Genomic DNA, 17,778 nt, shown 5'->3' on the forward strand with positions numbered 1-17,778 from the left:
AAGAGAGAGAGAGAGAGAGAGAGAGAGAGAGAGAGAGAGAGAGAGAGAGAGAGAGAATTAGACCTCTTTTGCCCTCCACCATTTGATACACCCCTCCTACATTTTCAAATAATATAACATCGAAGAATCCCCCTCCCTTTTTTTGTATCAAATTCCTTGGAATGAAAAAATGAAATTTACCTTCTCATTGACAACTCACTTCCCCCTCCCCCCCTTTCTTTATTTTCAATTTCCTTGGAACAAAAAAAAGGAAAATTACCTTCTCATTGACAACTCACTTGCCTCCTCCCAGTCCCCTTCGGAAATCTACATAAGGATACATGGAGACCTTTGGAGAATAAGAAGAGGTAATTCAAAAATCAAACTCTTTATGGAGATGATAAATACTGAACATAGAACATATCTTCTCCCCTCTTCCCCCACTAACTGATACCTCAAATCATGTGAAAGGCAAGAATCTCTCCCCCTCTTCCCTCAAATCTATAAATAGAAGACCAAAAATAAAAGGAGGACGAAGTGAAGCGAGGGCATAGCCATACTGAGAGAGTAAAGGTTGAGAAAAATAGAAAACAAGTAGAGAGTGAGCGAGTTAGTAAGAGCAAGTGATGCTAGGAAGCACATTTCACAATGGATTTCATAAAACTATTTATTTGTTGGGGCTCGTACATAAGGTGGATTCCTTGTGCGAGAAGCTAACGGGGGCGCTTGTCCTTTTCGGGCATTAGATTAATTTAATATGCACGTGGGTGATTCCATAGTGGGTGATTTCGTAAAATACATATTAAATTAATGGACATTTACGAGTTTAGAGTGTGTATTCGAATTAAATTAAGGTTAGGACAAAGTTCTAACCTGTTTAATTATTTTATAGATGAAGACTGCTTGGTTTTCACTTTTATTGGGTTTTATTTAATTATTTTCTAACAATTGTGAATGCTTCAATTGATGTCTAGAGCAAGCGACAGTGGCATTGGGTAGCACCAAGCAATGACATGAATCCAAACGCCTGGAAGAATTACTATTTTCGATAGGTGCACATCTTAAAGGCATCGCACCAATATTTATTTAAGCGAGCTTATTTATTAAAGTGCCTGACAAAACATTTATTATCTTGTATGCGCATAGGCGCTCAGTTAAATATATCATTATTTGATATTTGTATTTGGGCACAGCCTAAATGCCTTACTTTATATTTGGGCAAATGCAAACACAAAAGCAAAATCATGCTATTCATAAAGTGGGCTATTTTTGAGCTTGAAGATAAATAAATCTATAAATACATGCCTTGTGAAGTGCTCGCACTAGGCATGGGAGGAAATTGCACACAATTTGTATTTTTATCTCATGTTGTGTAAATTTTCCTTTGCTTTTGTACTTGAAATTATGAAGGTTTGTAGAGTTCTTTGTTCTTGGGGACCTTCTGGCATTCGTTATGCACGCAATCTGCGCAGTAGTGGTATTAGAGCGAAGCTGAGATCAAGAGCTTACAATCGCTTGCCATCTCGAGAAAAGATGAATCTCTTGGAACAAACGGGCTCTCCAGGCTATCTTGCAATGAACTGACAACACAAGCATGTTCTTGGGGGTGAAGAACCCCTTGCTGTACCTTCTGATGGCGAAGGACCTCTCGCAGCAGGCGGAGGACCACTCAAGAAGTCCCTTTACAAGTCTCTTTTCTCACAAAGAGAAGCACGAAAAAGAGTATATAAAGTTTGAGTTAATATGAGCTTAATAAGCTTAAAAGAGGCACAAGCCTCTCCAACTTGAATCGTGGCAGGAGTATGTACTCGCTGATGTCAATTCCCACAAATGCATGCCGTCGTCATGCACAGATCATTCCAAACTACTTAAGCTTTTAAAAAGCTCAAGCTATTAAGCTTAATTCAAGCTCAAAGCTTAATCATCAACACTTTACATTGCAGGTGTTCATATTGTGGTACTCTCAAACTGGTTTTGAAGTTTTAGTAAGCCCCTATTCCCACCTGCAACTTGGCTGAACAGATTTACAACAAGTAGACTGTCATACGCAATCTATGTGGAAGATTATTTTTCTTGGAAGAAGACTGTTTTCAAATTCCGTACCCGAATAAACAAAGCAAGTTCGTGGTGATCTTATTCATACGTGACTAGAGGACGAGTGACAGATCTTCAATCAAAACCAGGATGCCGGATCATAATATGAACAATTTTATGGGCGAAGGCAATTTGCCAGAGCCAACTATGGAACAGAAATTGAATCTAATCATGATGCAACTTCAAGAAGAGTGAAGGGCATGCCAAAACTTGTAAGCATAATGGCTATACTTCAACAATCCACTGTCGAACAAGACCGAGCGCAACTTGAAGATGTCATTCGACATACTATTGATGCGATGCTCGATGTATAGGCTCTTAGGAAAGAGGCCAAGATAAGTAAAAGAAATTTTAAATTCTACACTTTTAATGGACAACATGATGGCAAAATTGTTCTTGCTCTCATTAGTCAGTTTGACGACTATTTTCGTGAAGAGCAATATGCTGAAAAAGATAAACTTAAATGCGTCACTAACCATCTAGCAGACATAGCATCATTATGGTGGACTAATTTCCGCAAGAGTGTTGATTGTTCCTCTACTTGGGAAGCCTTTTAAAATAATTTTTTGCAAAATTTCCTTCCACCTCAATTCCATGAGAAAGCTATCAAACAGTGGGATCTCTTGCAACAAAGAGATCGTGAATCCATCCCGCAATACACTAAGCATTTGTGGAGTGCCTTACTTCAACATTAATGCTTGAAGATGTTCCTGAGGCGACCCACAAGCGCAAATACATGTCCGGTTTGCTTGGTCACTTCTATGCAAAAGTGAATATGTTCAAACCAAAGACTTTGGAGGATGCGATTTCTTTAGCGCATGATGTGAAGGATAAAAGTCGTGGACCAGAAAAGTGACCGCAACAATTTTCGATTAATCGTAACTTTGGTACAAAGCAATTCAATTCTAACTTCCGAAAATTCAATCAAAATCGCTTTGCTCCTTCTTCTTTCCCTAAAAAGATGGAGGCAATTGTTTCTTCTGATGGTATTCACGTTGATCCTAAAAAGATAGAGGCAATTTTGAATCAGCGAATCCCTAAAAATGTGCATGTTACATTCTTTCTTAGGCCTTGCCAGCTTTTATAGAAAATTTGTAAGAAAATTTTCATTGTTTGCATTGCCTTTGACGAAATTGTTAAAGAAAGGTGTTGTGTATTGTTGGTCTAACAACCAATAAAAGTCTTTTGATTTGTTGAAACGTGCTTTAACACATGCACTTGTCTTGCAATTACCTGATTTTAGTTTATCATTCTTCCTAATAGCTATTCCTGATGCTAGCGGATCAGGAATAGGAACTGTCCTCATGCAAGATTCACATCCCATAGCCTATTCTAGTTGCAAACTTAAACCTTCTGAGTTGAAGTATTCCACCTATGATAAAGAATTGTTAGCTGTACTTCAAGCCTTATGTCAATGGAAACATTATCTAATGGGATCCAAATTTATGATTAAAACTGACCAGCAAAGTATCAAACATCTCCTTAGTTAGCCATAAATTTTTTACCGCCATATTAAATGGGCTGCTTTCATTCAAACTTTTCATCCACTTATACAATATCAGCCAGGAAGAGAAAATGTTGTTGCTGATGCATTGAGTAGAAGACCAAGTATCCATAATATTTCCATTCTATCCTTTGATTCCCTTTCTCCTATGAAGGATATGACCATGACCCCAGTTTTCAAGTTGATTGGAACAAATTAGTTGCTAATAAGTGGATTCCAATTGATTTTTTATCTTATTCTGATGGACTTATGTTTTATGAGAAAAGATTACGTGTCACTGTTTAATTTAGATCATTTGTGTTGCACAAAATTCATTGTCCTCCATATCAAGGCCATAAAGGTATTACTTCCACCTTAAGAACATTGGTTGAAGATTTTTACTAGCTGCAAATGGAATCTGATGTTTCTAACTTTGTTTCTGAATGTTTAATTTGCAAAAGAGTCAAGTGACACCATGGTAAGCAATATGGTTTGCTAATGCCTTTACCAATTCCTGATAGTCCATGGGAACATATTTCAATGGATTTTATAACTGGTTTGCCTAATACACAAGCTAATCATGATATGATTTGGACTATAGTAGATCGATTTAGTAAACAAGCATATTTTCTACCATCCAAGAAAACATTAACTATATCTCAAACTGCACAATTGTTTTTGAAGATTGTTTTCACTAATCATGGTTTGCCAAAAGTTATTATTTCTAATCATGATTTGAGATTTTGTAATAATTTTTGGACTACTTTGTTTGCTAATTTGGGTACTAAGATTGATTTCTCATCTACATTCCATTCTGAAACCAATGGGCAAATAGAAGCTACTAATAGTACAATTCTAGATCTTTTGTGTGCATACACAAGTTCAAAACCACAAACATGGAACACACATTTGCATCTACTTCAATTTGCATACAATAATACACCATACACAGCTACTCATAAAGCACCCTTTGAAATCATTTATAGACATAGATTGCCTACACCTGTGACATCATTGTCGAATAAAGTTAAAGCTGCTGATGATATTGCCAATATGCATGCTACTATTTTTGCTCAAGTTAAAGATATGATTGTGAAAGCCCACTAATCATATACTAAACAAGCTAATAAGAAAAGGCAGGCCATGAGTTTCAATGTCGGTGATTATGTTTGGTTACGCATTGAAAAGAGAAGATTGAAAAGTGTTGAGAAACACCTTGTTGTTAAATTAGCCACCTAGGTTTTATGGACCTTTCAAAATAATTCACAAGATCAATGACAATGCATTTAAATTAGAACTACCCAAACATTGGAAGATCCATAATACTTTTCATATTAGTTTGTTACGATCTTTTAGAGGCCAATTACCTGTCCACCCTCTCTATGAAAACCCTCCTTTGTTAGAAGAAGAAATTGAAATCCTTGAACATGAAACTATTTTAGACATTGACTTTATGACCACTAGAACTAGTCGCAAATATTCTAGGTATTTAATTAAGTTTAAAAACCATATTGTTGAAGAGGCCCAATGGATGCACGCCCATGACCTAAGTGCTTACCCCTCAATACTGGCTCCACATTGAGCTAATAGCAATTGAGGACAATTGCTATCCCACCCTGGGGGTATGATGCTAGGAGGCATATTTCATGGTGGATTTTTTAAAACTATTTATTTGTTGGGATTCGTACACAAGGTGGATTCCTTATGCAAGAAGCTGACGGGGACGCCTGTCCTTTTCTGGTGTTAGATTAATTTAATGTGCACGTGGGTGATTCCATAGCAAGTGATTCTATAGAAGACATATTAAATTAATGGACATTTACGAGTTTAGAGTGCACACTCGAGTTAAATTGACCTATTTAATTATTTTGTACCTGAAGATTGCTAGGTATTCACTTTTGTTGGATTTTATTTAAGTATTTTCTAACAATTGTGAATGCTTCAGTTGATGTGTAGAGCAAGTGGCGGTGGCGTTGGGTAACACTGGGCGATGGCGTGAATCCAAATGCTCACAAGAATGACTATTTTTTATGCGTGCACGCCTTATCACTAAAGGCGCGGCACCAATATTTATTTAAGCACACTTATTTATTAAAGTGCTTGACAAAACATTTATTATCTTGTATGCGCATAGGCACTCGGTTAAATATTTCATTATTTGATATTTGTATTTGGGCGCAGTCAAACTTTTGGACACCCAAATGCCTTACTTTATATTTGGGCAAATGCAAACACAAAAGCAAAACCATCTATTTGATCTGCGCACCAGGAAGTGATCGTGAGGAGAGAGAACTCACTCGGCGAGGATCTTACATCTTGCTCTAAGAGAAAGCAATGGCAACCCCTTCTCTTTTGTAATCCTTCATCCCTATCCAATAATGCCACCACATAAGAGGCTTAACACAGCGGTGAGATCCAATCTGGTAGGGCAATCCAACATGGCAGGCCCACTGTCAACAATCAACAATTTACCCACCAATGCAATCAAGAGTACCAACTCTTTGAACACACAAAACCAAGCATTTTCCTTATATAAATTTGCACAATGCATAACGATAAGAGTTAATTTATATCCAACAGATGTTGAAAGATTTCTCTTTTAAAAATAGTGTTAACATAAGAATTTCATAGTCAAAAAATTGATATGTATTGAACCTTGATTGGAAATGTTAGTTTAATCTAGTTATAGGAAGTGATGCCTTCTCTTTAGATAATCTTTTAATATTTGAATCTAAAGTGAAGTAGGATCAAGTAATCTGTGAAAGAATGATGCATTTATATTTATTGTCTCTAATTTATTAAAGGTGCAATTGGATATCTCATGATTCTCACCTACACATTATAAAAAACCATTAGCATCCAATTAGACTAGGTGCCCACAACCAATCTAGGATGTGCATATGTTGCCAAATAAACAAATATTTAAAAGTAGAATGTTTGAATCGAAAGAATAAAAATGGAACATGATCTAAACACCCACACATAGTATTAAATTGACTGTGTAACTTTTTGCAAAAGATCTAATGGTCGTAAGTTCTCATTACGTTAATATGTTTTGATTATAGCTTATAGTAGGTGGTCTGAAAAACCCTAGTTCTTAATAACTAAATACCTAGGGACCTATGCTAAAACTGGAGTGTATATCCATTTCTGATGACATAGATGTTGAGAAGATAGAATCTTATCAGTACCTAGGTTTCCCAGTAATTCCTTACAATTACCTTAAGACCATTAGTCTAAGATCAAGGTAAACATGGGAGACTAAAACCTACACATAAATAAATAAATCTAAGTTATGGATAGTAGGGAACTTAGCTGTCTTATTAAAATTTAAAAAATAATATTAGGATTAAGGTTAATGATGATGGAGTATACCTATCACAATCACCACAATAAGTAGCAGGTTCTTCAGGACACAAATTCGTTTTTTCTCATTAAAAGATTAGTACTATGTTTCAACACTATTAAGATAATATAACAAGTTAAAGGCATTTTTTGGAAAGGACTAGTTGGTATTTTTCTTGAGCAAAACTTGATTGTGAATTATTACCATAATTTGATCAAGGTGAATGTAGGCCCAAATGATGGGCTATTTTAATCAACGTTGTACCTCCCCTAGGGCAACCCCCCTTCCAATTGGTGTATGGTACAAAAGTTGCCTTTCTTGTTGAGCTTGAAATGCCTTCTTTGTAAGGGTGGCTATTAAGGAGTGCTCAGGAGATGGCGAATCATTGCAATGCTACCTCGTGCACTTGGAATGATTTGATAAGATCTAATAGATGGCCCTGCATTGCATGGAAGCTATGCAGGCCCATCGCAAAGCTTACCATGCCAGCTTTATCAAGCACAAAGAATTCAAGAAAGGTGATCTTGTTGTCGCATATGTGTTGTGCTTTGGAAAGTTTCTAGGTAAGATCCAATAGTATTGGATGAGACATTATTATAAGGTACTTGATGTTGATCCTAACTGCTCTATTCAAGTGCAAGTCGTCGATGCCTTTGATGATCCTTTTCTAATTAGCGGCTATTGCCTAAAGAAGTACTTCCATCCTTGGGGATCATGACAATTACCACGGCTAGTTCCTCTTCCCCTTAGGCATCACTTACTATTGCTTTCCATGTTGTTGACGATAATTGTCCTTCTCATTTTGATGAAGTAGCACATTTCTTCTATTCCCTCTGCTCCAGCCCCCGTAATTACTTTGTTATTTTCTCCTTCAGTCTTGTTGACATGGCATAGATGGTTCTGAAAAAGGATATTCATGGTTTTATTTTTTAAAGAAAAAGAAAAGAAACTGTCATGGAAGAAAAGGAAAGAAAACTCCTTGTTCTAATAGGTATCGCTCTAAGAAAATGTGGTAGCATCCTTAGGTGGAAAGCTAGCTATGGAAAAGGTGGTGATACCTTGCAATCCAACCAAACCAATTGAATCATCTCTTTGTCCTTCCAAGATGCAGTTCAGAAGCTACCTCCCTTGGTATGATATGTCTTGTGACTCTAGAGAATGTTTGACTTCTACAATAGATGGAAGGTTTTACGCTAACACAAGTTTCTAATCTCTTGGTGATATCCCTAGGTATGCCGCTGCATCAACATACAATGTTTAACATCGTCGACAAGCCAATATTCTCATCGGAAACCACTAAGTGACGTGAGATTTCATCCTAATAGAATGGAGATGTGAGTATGAGCTACCCTTTGTAATTATCAGAAGAGCATGAGACAGAGGGTGGGGCAAGTGACTAGTCTTTGTCTTTCAAATCCTAATGAGAGGTGAGATGTGTAAATGGAGTGTTGCATGCACGAGTTGGGCCTTTCAATGCACCAGCACAATCTATTCTATGCTTAGCACTATAAGCCTCCTTGGCCTTTCTGTTTTTTGCATCGTATATTGGCATTAGGCGGATGTGCAATTGCACCATCAATTGCACATTTCTGAGCTTTTTTTTGCATTCTCCACTTCAAGTTTGTCTGTTGCCTCTTCTATCCTCTTCAACTGCTCTCTCATTTCTTCATGTTGCATGAGGATGAGCTTGTACTTCCTTTGTAAGGCTATTAGTTCTTGTCATTCTTCTTCGAGCCTTCCTTGCCAATTGTCTTCTTTCTTTTCCTTGGCTTTGAGATCTTCCTTCACCTTGTAGATTTCCGTTTGGTATCCTACTACTTGGCGAGTCCTTTCCAACTAGAAGGTTGCCAATGCTTCTCTTTTGGCCTCCAATTCAGCTACAATTGTCTTCTTCTCTGCCTTTGCTCTGTCTAGCTATGCAAGAAGATCTTTGATGTATTCATCATAGCCCATAGTCGATGGCACTCTTGTAGGTATAGTCGTTGTCAATGTCTCTATCTTCTACTTCTTGGAGTCTTGCCTTGATTCAACATCTGCAGATATCGGTCTCTTCATTCAAGTTGTTGGAGCTCCTCGACTCGAGTTTGGGGCTATTTCTTGCACCTTGTTCACTAGATATTGCACCCATTGCCAGGCCATGAGGTTGCTTGCATCCACAGTGCTAGTGATGTCGTGGGTGGTTGTGGCGGTTACTAGTTGGGGCATGAGAGCAGGCGTGATTGGATACAATAGGCCCTTTCCTTTGCCTTCTGCCATTGGTGCTGGTTCAATCTCTGGTAACTTTGGCGCTGATGCTTGGGGCTTCTTACCTTTGTGGACTCATAGTGGCCAACTCTCCTCCCTGAAGGCTGTTCCATCGACATATGAATGGCTTGAGCCGAATCTTCCTCTTGCTTCCTATGCAGCTCTTCTACCTCTGCTTTTGTTCTCCTTCTTCTTTCTTCTTTAGACCTCCTAGACTCCACCCGCACTCTTCTACAACTCAGCCTTTTCTTCCTTGGTCATTTTCTCCCTAGTTTCTTGCCATTGCTTTTGAGGAGTCTCCTTCTTTGGCCTTCTAGGCCCTCCTTGGCCAGATGGTATCTCCGGTTCTCTGCCCTCACTCATTGTCCTTTCACTTGATTGCTCTTGCTCATGGGGTGGTGATCTTTCAAGTGTCTCCCCCACTTCCTCTTCATCTTCCACCTCTTCCATAGCCTGCTAGATTATAGCAATTAGCACCCCACCAAACCCTATAATCTATGCTTTTGATGATGATTTCTTCATTGCCGTCCCCATTGTGAAAGCTGGAGACTCCTTGCCTCTACTAGTCTTGTACCTCTAGCTAGTGCCTTTGCTGAAGCTTCAATGATTTTTTACATGAAGCCATTCCAATTCACTTCATCTAGGGACTTGGTTGCAAGGCTTTCTAGCAAGGGCACTCCAATTCTGCTCAATAAGGTGTTGTACCTTTGACTAGAGAATAGTGTGTGGATCGTCTCTGCTTGTAACCTGACTTTAGGATCGAGAATATTAGCTAAGCGGATATTGTCATTGGTGTGGACTAGGGCTTTGTCCATTCCCAACATGTTGACATCCCTTTTAAGTTGCCTGTCGACCTTGTTGACCAAGCCCAATGCTCTTTCCACCATTTCTGAGCTCAAATCCACCTCGACCCTATGGGGTTCTTGTCCTTGTCTCACTGTTATAGTGATGTGGTTCCTATTAGCATCAAAGGTCCGTAGGAACTCCATGCACTTGCTAGAGTCAATAGCTTGTTCAACCTTCTCCACCTACTTTCCCAGATTGCATTGGTCGACAAGCCGCTTCACAGCCGGTTCTTCCATGACCATGTCATCCAAGCTCATGACGATCCTGAACTTGTATTGGTTGAAGGCCTTTATCTCAACCATTAGGATGTACTTCACCTTTTCTTTTTTTATGAATGGAAGCTTGCCTTTGTTTTGGCTTGCCATCATAGGTTCCTATCACAATACCACAGCAGCTTACCATTAGTTTTCTTGAGATAACTCTTGCAAGACAATAAGTAGATAATGAATGTAAGTTATGGAAAGGCAAAGTGCTTAAATGTAAAATAAATACTTTTTCATCAAGCAATCCACACAAGCCAAAAAAATTATCACAATTTTCCTCAATCATACATTGATTTCTATCCCTCCTTTAAACACTGGTTGAGGTCTGAGACATGTTTTCTTTTCCACCTTACATTTATTTCTATCCGTCCTTTAAACACCGGTTGAGGTATCATACATGTTTTCTTTTCCACCTTACCCACTTCCCCCCTGAGAAGGATGTGAATCCTTGCTAGGATTGGAAAATAAATGTTAAGGGTATTAAGCGCAAGCTTGTAATGCTTCACTTTTGTGTTAGCCAAGCATAGAAGTGTGGGTTATACTCCAAGTGAGCATGACGGTCCACGTTGTGAGGTCTAACACCTACATACATAATGTAGGTCAAAACATCAGTTAGGAAGTCACCAAAGTTGATCCTATTGGCAATGTGTAGCTCTTCCTTCGTAAGGTCTCAATCTAAATAGGGGTGGGCCATGTTATGATCTTCTAAGGGTTGATTGCGAGTGATGCTCAATATTCTAAAGGAGGTAGGAGCTACATATAAGTAGGGTCATATTCAGAGGTTTTGATGGTGTGTCTCTACTCGACATTGGCCATTATTGGGCAGCCCTCTTATTCCCATTGAAGACAGAGAGCATACCATTTACGCAAAAAGGAGGAGTTAGTGATGGCCAGTGTTTGAAGTTCTTCCAGCTCTTAGTTCATGGGACAGACTTTGCTCTTCCTTTAGGAGGTAATTAGCCTTTGTCTGCAAGCTTGCTCGCTAGAGATCTCTGTGCTGATCAATTCCTCAACTACCATGGGGGCTTTAATGAACAGGAACTTGGATTCTTCCAAGGTACATGACATCGTGTGTACATCAATTGCTAAAGGCTCGTCTAGGAGGCCTAGGTCCAATCCTTTGTAGCTTTTAGCAAGCATCATGAAGGTAGCATCCAAGCGTCTAATACATGTGACCAAGTCATCCCCCGTGTCCTTAGCTAGATTAGAGGCCAACATAAGAATAGATCTCCGCTTGTAAGAGGGTTTAAGGATTGCAAGAGGTTGGGGTTTTACTAGGCTGGAGAGCTCGGCAAGTGGTGTCTACCGCTTCGACTGATCCTTAGGATGTGGGGTAGCCAGTTGTGTGAGGGGCGTGGGGTTTGGGGCTCAAATGTTGTGTTGCTTGCTAGTTGTGAAGCCGTTGGGACACTAGGAACATTAGGTGGGATCAGTGTAGAGGCAACCAATTGCGGTTTTAGTTGGTAGACCTGTTGAGGTTCGATGGGTTTGGTTTGTGACTCAAGTGGTTTAGAAGTTTTAGGTGGCTCACTAGTCTTTGGAAATGGGCTAGTAGCGGATGGGGCTAAAGGGCACATGTGTGACTCTTGGTCTTAGACATCCAAATCTAGTTGTTGCCCTCATAGTAGCCTTGTGCATGCAATAGGGCCATAGGTACCCATTGTGGCTTGACTGTTCATCAGGTTTTATAAGAACACCAATTGTGTCTTCTACGCCTAGGGCATGATGGTCGCGAGTTATGGGTCCATGCGGGTCGGCTCTTAGGTGGCGGTGATTGGCATTTAGGTACCCATTCTATTATTCAATCGTCTTGGTTAGATTTCCCTTAGGTTGTGATCGGTTAGTCATCTTAGTAGGGTGGAACAAGTCATGACTCCCCTCCTGAGACTTTGTGTTAGTACTACTATCGGTGACACTGCGGGCTTGGGTAGATTCACGCTATCCTTGTTGAAAGTTGTTACTATCCTCAGAGCGCCAATGGCGAGGTGAATGCAGTGCGAGTCATAGTCGACATTGCAATGTGCCTGCTTCTTCCAAGTGCGTCCTAGCAACGATTCCTTACATGCGGCCTTGGTATTAGGTAGCACATAGAAAATCATGGGTAGACTTTCAGTCTCAATAGAGACCACTACTTTTCATTTCCCTAGTCATGACATTTAACTAGATTGGAGTGGCCTCACCATCAAGTGTTTCAACTCCAAAGAGCCCCAAAGGTACAAAAGGTACAATGGCTGAGCTAATAGGCAGTTTTCGTTTGGGACATTTGGCATATATGTGAGTGAATCCACATTTGGGGCATCTCAAATCGATCTTATCCTAGTTAGCTTGTTCTTGTTTGAGGCAACGAGATGAGATATGCCCTAGGTGATTACAAGTCTAGTATGAGATTACAACGGTCTATTCCCCAAGTAGTATGGCTTGTTGTAAACCTGTAGATATGGTGAATGCCTCGGTAATCGGTAATGCATAGCATCATGTCCAAACCTACCACAGTTGTGGCACAAGGTCCGGTCCGGATCTAGGATCCATGCACTTGGTTGAGAGGTGGTTCCCTCCACAGTAGTTGACACATTGCACATGAGGTCACACAAGTCTTCTAATCATTTCCTCGAGCTTGGCTAGCTCTAGCTTTACGTCCGCCAATTCTTGGCTCAGTGTTGAGTGTGGAAATGATTGGTTTTTAGGCTGATTTTTTGTTGTTTTTGTTGCTGAATGGTTGTTTTTGGTGGTTGATTGTTTGAGTTTGAAGATGTTTTGAAGTATTTAGAGTGGTTTGAGTATGTTTGGAAGGGTTTATGTTGGGTTTTTTTATGAAATATGTTGTTCTGAAGAGTTCTGTAATTCTCTCTGTATGGTTCTGTAAGGCCTGAGTTTCTTCTGTTTTGTTCTGTTTTGGTTCTGTTTTGGTAGTTGAGATGGTTGAATGAATGTTTTGAGAGATTATTGAAATGTGTCAAAAGGTTTATGAGAGATTGAATTAGTTTGGTTTTGGTTTTTATGGGTTTTGTTGATCTTCTGTAAAGTTATGTAGCTTCTGTGCTTCTGTAGCTCTGTAGTCCTGTTGCTCTGTTGTTCTGTGGTTCTGTTCTGTTTGTTTCTGTTGAGTGTTATGATGGATGTATGGATGTTTTGGGAAGTGTTCTTGTCTTAGGAAAAGGATGAATGGAAGCTCTATTCAAGTTAAAAGAAGTGAAGAAGTAGCTGATGAAGATTTACAGAAGGTTACAGAAGGTAAGTGACAGAAGACAGATCTCACAGGACACTATGATGTCTCTGGTGCCCCTTCATATCAGACATACCTTTTGGGAGGTGTATCCACGACCTAATAGGGATTATTGTGAGTGATTATTGAGTGATTGTAGTAAGGATATGATGTAGTACTGAGAGCATACTATTGTGAGAGAGATCATATGCAAGAGATAGTTGATTCTATGTGAAACATTGTATTTTCCTATGAGGGAGAAGACTATGAAGACAATGAAGATGAATACTATTTGATTTCTTTCCATCAAAAGTTGTGTTCTCTTTGTCTATTAATGAAGAATATGAAGAATATGAAGAATATGAAGAACATGATCAAGTTTGTTAAAGATAAATCCGTGGGAGATATCTACTATGGTGCTGCGTGAAGAATTGTTGGTTTCTTTGTTTGATGATCAAAAGAATGAAATAAAATCTTGTTGATGTTACAAGATAGATTTTCTTGCAAGAGAATTCCTTTTTCCTTGGTGTTCCTCTTGGGGCTCCACTCAGGTCAACACTCTTCCCTTTCTCTTGCTTATTCTGACTAGATCCCTCAGTAGCAGCGGTAGCTCTCTTTGAGGCTCTAGAGGCTGCACTATCTCGGCTTGTGTCTCTCAAGCTCCTCTCCTTGACCAAGTCGTCTATGTGTATGGCTTCTTCAAAGACCCTAGCTAGCACCTCCATCTGCAGGTTCAAATTGCCTACCAAGGCCTTGTAGAGGTCTTCACTCCTAATTCCACTTATGAATATGGTGGAGATCGCTCACTCACTAGGTCACTTTGTGGTTGGGATTCTCTTAAAGAGACTCCACACGTGGGTGACGTAATCTCCAATGTCCTCCTTGTCCTTTTGACTGACATTCTCCTATTCCATGTCATGAAGTGCGTAAGAGACTCAATGGTCATAGTGTCCTTGGTCCTAACAATGGAACTAACAATGTTGTACTCCATGAGCTTGATGTTGGGACTTAGGACACAACCCTTATTGTTTCAATGGTATGATGCACATAGTCAATGGCTCTCACCTAGCCATCTCACATGCAAGGCCTTATGATAAATCTACTCTATCACTTTCGTACTAGAACACTTGAAGCTTGGCTGTTGAGAGTATACTTATAACTTAACTCATTATAGTTGCGATATCTTGATAAGAAATGCTCCACAGTCCATGCGATGCCCCTGGATTCACTCCATGTCCTCATATCCTCATTTACATGCGATATAGAGAGGAAAAGATGAAGAAAAAGGGTAGAATTAGAGTGAATGGAGCTTCTTGATGGGTCCTTCACTCTCTCTTGACTTAACCTCACATACAGACCCTCAATCTCACCTCTCAAATTGGAAGGATGGATTAGAAGATAGTGGAATGGCAAGAGCTTCTCTCTACCAAGTCCCTCACACACTAAAGGGATTGTTAGGATGTTATGTTATGATTGACCTTGGAGTTTTTAATATCCCTAAAAAAGTAATATCAGCCCTCAAAATAGTTTTCCCTTGATTAGGTGGGCTTGCTAATGGTAACTAGGGGGTTCTTTAATAAGAAGAGTCTCTTTTGGTTGCTCGAATCCAACATTTTGTTAGGAGGGTATGTTATAAATGGCCTTGGAGTCTCTCAGTATCCCTAAAAAGTTAATATGAGCCCTCAGAATGGTTGGGGTCCTTGGTTAGGTGGGTTTTGTAATATTAAGAGAGGCTCAAATGTACTACACTTGCAAATATACCTGCCTAGGCAAAACATGGTCAATCTTCAAGATGGTGATGGCATTGGACAACTTACATATGAGAATGTGCAATGGATACCTCCTCACACTCTCTTACCTCTTCTATCTTGCATCCTTGTAGTAGTACAAGTGGAGTATGAGATATAGGCGAGTTATGGAGTATGTGGCTTGTATGTAGAAACACTTGAAGGAAAAGGTGGTTTGCCAATTGTGATGATACTTATATTGAGATAACTTTTCCAATTTAGGTTGGAGTATTGCCATCTCGGACTTTTGTACACTCGTCATTAGAATAACACTTCATGATGTGCAATGGAGCATCATTACTAATGCTTGGAGATATCTAGAGGCTAAGTTTATGCTATTTAACAAAGGGATCATAGTAAGTCTTCTTTCTTATCTATTCTTGCATGTAATGTAAGAAAGTTCCTTGTGCTTGCTCACCATACTCCAACTCTACAATTCACATGAGAGTGCTACACAGATGAGCACATTTGGCTTGCAAGAGCTAGAGCCATTAGCATGATGCTGGACAGGCTTGTGGATATTCCACCAATTCTAGAGTGACCACCTCATGGTAGGCGGGGACATAGCACATCAAAGCCTATAAAGGTCCACAAGGCTTTTAAGGCAAAGAAGACATGCCAGAAGGGAAGTGCAAAGGGTAAGCCATAAAAGAAGGCTACCTTGGGAAACAAAGACAAAGGACAACGGAAGAAGGCTTCCAAGGGAAAGATCTCAATCGGGGACACGGACTTAGAGAAAAAGGGGCCACGGTCGGAGCTCAGAGTAACCATACCTTTCTCGGCCTTTTGGCTAAGATCAAGTGTAGTATCTGTTCTTATCAGTTTAATATCTGATACGTGACCCATCGGGTCACTACGATATTAACCTAATTTTTCTCACGGGGGTAGCCCCACCCGGCAGCTTGCTGCCCGGGGCTGCGCGCGTCGCCTCCGTATTGCACTATCTCGGAGCGCTTGGCGCACCCCCTTCACAGGTCTTGAATGAAATACTAAGGTGTGGGGGGAGGCATTATCGACATATTCTGTGCGTTTCTCCGAAGGCTGCAGCGTACGTACACCCACAGTTGCACTAAGGTTATTGCTTTGCGGATCTCAACTCCTTCTATATGGTACTCTAAAGGAGCAACGAGGAGCCCTAGCCACTTGGACCTGCCAGCCTACGCCTGCTCGAACACTGGCTGCATCGCAGATTGCACCACCTCTTGCCCATAGCCTGCAACTATCTTGGCTACTGGGCTTGCCACCTGCCCACTTGGGCCATCAGCTAGCCAAGGAAAAATGCATGATGGAGATCTCTCGGGGATTCTCTTGACATGATCCCGGGTGGTTGTAAGAGCACATAATCAGCACGTCGAAGGCAAAGGAAAAGAGACATTTGATTGTGTAGGGGCAATGAAAATGATTTTGATAGCACGTGGCTTGTGCTCGAGGGTAATGCTTGTATGTGACAGCAAAGTGCTGCGCATTTGAAGCCTCTAACTTGTGATAATGAGATCAGTCACTTACATAATTATAAAGAAAAGAAAAGGATTAGCTAAAAAGAGAGAGAGAGATGCATCCAAGTGGAATCCTTCTGAGGAAGCAAAGAGAGTTGCACTAGAATCATGCTTGAGGGGCTTGCTTCATGCCACCATTGCAAGTGGTAGACATGTTTCTAATGCCATAGAATGAAAAATCCATTGGGTTGCTTGCATAATCTTCCTATTGATTCTTTGAATTTAGGATGGAGTTCTTGACATGGGCTGATGATGATGTGACATGAGAGCTAACACCAATTTGATGGTAATCATATTACCATAACTGCGATCATCTTAGTGTCATCAATGCCCTCTTGTTGCACATGGCCTTTGGTCACCAAGTGGTTCTTGTACCTGTCCAAGGTACCATTCGAGTGGAATGTTTCTTTGAAGATCCACTTCACGCCAAATAAACCTACGGATGAGAGGGTCCTCTTGTTGCACATGGCCTTTGGTCACCAAGTGGTTCTTGTACCTGTCCAAGGCACCATTGGAGTGGAATGTTTCTTTGAAGATCCACTTCACGCCAAATAAACCTACTGATGAGAGGGTCTATCCAGTGAGACCCTGAACCATGATTCTAAGCATTAGAACCAAGCTCCACCTTTGTGGCCTATCTCCATTCGGGTATAAAAAGACTTAAAAGAGCCTTTAAAATGGTAGTGGGAGAAGTTATGTCAAGATAGCTGCATAACTCATATGAAAGGTACTTCTTTGTTGCCTAATAGCCCTCAAAGGTTAGATGAAACATTTCCAGATAAAGTAGCAAATTTTGAGAGAGTAGAAGTGAAGAATATCTAAGAGGACATAGCCATGTGGTTGAAAATTGAGCTCCTTCTGCATGGGATCATACAGAGAAAATGACATGTTCCACTTACCCATGTTGGAAGGAACACCAAGTCGTTGAAGAAGTCAAGAAAAGTTTAGTTCTGAACACCTTTGGCATCTTTATCTGGGTCAATCAAAGTAGGTATTTGGGCAAGTCTGGAATAGGAACATGAGCAATCACTAGAGTTG

At 40.1% G+C, this 17,778-nt stretch overlaps 1 non-coding gene across 1 annotated transcript; it reads left to right on the forward strand.

Moving 5' to 3' along the window:
• The first annotated feature begins 16,013 nt into the window (after positions 1 to 16,013).
• LOC148015926 (U2 spliceosomal RNA) lies at positions 16,014 to 16,212 on the forward strand. The gene has a single exon (XR_015688207.1). It is a non-coding gene; the product is annotated as a U2 spliceosomal RNA (small nuclear RNA).
• The last annotated feature ends 1,566 nt before the right edge of the window (positions 16,213 to 17,778 follow it).

The sequence above is a fragment of the Lygodium microphyllum genome, chromosome 23 (assembly GCF_053477565.2).
Source record: "Lygodium microphyllum isolate KBCC chromosome 23, Lygodium_microphyllum_v1.1.10, whole genome shotgun sequence".
Classification (NCBI taxonomy): domain Eukaryota; kingdom Viridiplantae; phylum Streptophyta; class Polypodiopsida; order Schizaeales; family Lygodiaceae; genus Lygodium; species Lygodium microphyllum.